Source organism: Nicotiana tabacum, chromosome 7 (assembly GCF_000715075.1).
Source record: "Nicotiana tabacum cultivar K326 chromosome 7, ASM71507v2, whole genome shotgun sequence".
In the NCBI taxonomy this organism is placed as follows: domain Eukaryota; kingdom Viridiplantae; phylum Streptophyta; class Magnoliopsida; order Solanales; family Solanaceae; genus Nicotiana; species Nicotiana tabacum.
Genome location: NC_134086.1, coordinates 179,064,316 through 179,067,113, shown reverse-complemented (window position 1 = coordinate 179,067,113; position 2,798 = coordinate 179,064,316).

Here is a 2,798-nt window from a genome sequence, read left to right as displayed (position 1 = left end):
ATGGATAACAACGATGAAATTGAGTTGATTAGTGATAATCCCTAGGGTCAGTCAGTCGAGCAAGAGCTAGAGGAAATAAGAAAATTGAGACAACAACTGTCAGATGTATATCAGGCTTGGGTTTCTGGTCAACCGCCACCCTAGGGTCCCTCTGAGGGAACTTCCACCGTACCCCAGGCTACTCAACCACCGCTCCATGTAGCGAGCGATCATGTTCTACCACCAGGGTATGTGCCAAACTACAACCTCCATGTTGCCTCTAGTACTTCTAATATGCGACCTCCAGTCGCACCGGTCAGGAACACCCCTCTCATCGTGTCAGGCGCACCGGTATATACAATCCCGCCACCACCTCCTGTGATGAGTCCCAACAACGAGCCACTACCTCAGGCTTATGATGGCCAATACTACTCTCCAAATATGGCTTTTAGGGTTTCGGCTCCCTACAATCAGACTCCTCAGTACGAGTCACCAGCAGAAAATGAAAAGTCTTGAATAAAACATAAAGAACATACAGGGACTAGGTGGTCACAAAAGTGTTTCATTCAGTGATCTATGTATGTTCTCTAACATCCATTTGCCATCAGGGTTCAAGACCCCAAAATTCGAGAAGTATGATGGACACGACGACCCTGTCGCCCACTTGAAAAAGTACTGCAACCAACTGAGGGGTGCAGCTGGAAAAGAAGAATTGTTAATGGCATATTTTGGAGAAAGTCTTATGGGGGTAGCCTCTGAATGGTTCATTGACCAAGACTTCTCTCACTGGCATGTCTGGGACGACATGGCCCAGGCCTTCGTCAAGCAATTCCAATACAATATTGATATTGCACCGGATCGCAATTCCCTATCCAATATGAATAAAAAGCCAACGGAAAGCTTTAGGGAGTACGCCATCAAGTGGAGGGAGCAAGCGGCCAGAGTTAAGCCACCCATGGATAATCATGAGTTGATCATTGTCTTTCTGGAGGCTCAAGAACCTGATTATTTCCAAAACATGATGTCCGCAATTGGTAGGCTTTTTGCAGAAGCAATCAAGATAGGGGAAATGGTCGAAAATGGCTTAAAGACTGGTAGGATTGTAAGCCAGGCTGCTCTCAAAGCCACCACCCAAGCGATCCAAAATGGGTCTGGAAATTTTGCAAATAGGAAAAAGAGAGATGAAGGTTCTATGATGACTTTTGGATCTAGGAAAGTTCAAAGAGGGGCATCGCACCCTTATGTACAAGTTCTACAGGGGCAATCCAGTTACCCTCAACATTATTATCCTCTACCAATTCCTCAATACTCAGTGGACCCACCACAATATACAGTGTTTAATGCTCAATCCTATGTTCGGCCTACCGATCAACAAATACGTGCACCAGCTCCAAGGAACCCCCGACCTCAACAGCAAAATTTTCTGGCACCTTACAATGCTCGTCCCAAGCAGGATTACGGTCAAGAGCAGAGGTCGGTGGAAAGATTCACCCCATTGGCTGAACTATACTCTAGTCTTTTCCAGAAGCTGAAACAAATGGGCGTGATTGGACCCATCACTCCCCACCATATGCATCCTGATTCACATAGATTTCAAGCAAATGCTAGATGTGAATATCATTCAGGTGCCCCGGGATATAGCACTGATGGCTGTTGGACTATGAAAAAAGCTATAGAAAGACTCATCACTGAAAAGTTGATTGTGGTAACAAATGTCGAAGACCCTCCTAATGTTACAAACAACCCATTGCCCGCACACAACGATGTTCATTTCGTGGGAATGATTGGACGAGATCAAGAATACAAGCTGGTCGGTCAAGCAGAAATGATAGTAAAAGCAATTCATGAAGGAACAAGTCTGGAAGTAAGTCCAAGCCGAGATGTGACGTTGATTGTGAAAGGCGCACTGAGCTCAGAAAAGGTAACTTTATTTGTGCCCAAGGTCATGAGGTTGGAAGTTCGCTCTAATGTTCCAAGCCCAAGGTTATATGTCCTTGGAGGCCACCCCATAACAAGGTAGAATCATGTCAGTACAAAGGATATAACATAGCCGATCATAATTAGACCTGCCATGCAACCCCCCGTGACAAATACAAAAAACATTCCTTGGAACTACAACAAAACTGTGATGACGTACAAAGGCAAGGAAATCATAGAAGAAGTGGGGAAACTGGAGGTTTGACTCGATCAGGGAGGTGTTACTTTCCATAGGAGTTGAGGAAGGCCAGGCAAATCAAAGAAGAACAATTGCCAATAAAGAAATCTATCACTGAAGAAGTGGCAGAAGAGTTTTTGAAAAAGATGAAAGTTCACGATTACTCAATCATTGACTAGCTAAGAAAGACTCCTTCCCAAATCTCTCTACTATCTCTGCTCTTACACTCAAAAAAGCATGCTCGTGTACTGATCAAGACCCTGAACGGGGCACATGTCTCAGAGAAGACCACAGTGAATGAGTTAGAGAAGATGGCCAACAGATTTTTCGAGGTGAACATAATCTCCTTTACTGATGATGAACTTTGCGAGGAAGAAGCCGGGCACAATAGGGCTTTGCACCTGGTCGTCAAATGTGAGGGGCATTATGTAAAGCGAGTCATGGTTGATGGAGGCTCGAGTGTAGATGTATGCCCTCTCTCTACTTTGCAAGGCATGAAAATCAACATAGACATAATCCAATCTAGCAATGTTCGCATTCGAGCTTTTGATGGCTCAGCGAGGGATACTATTGGTGAGATCAACCTCACCATGACAATTGGGCCAGTTGACTTTGAAATTGTCTTCCAAGTAGTAGACATGGACACTTCTTATAACTTTCTTCT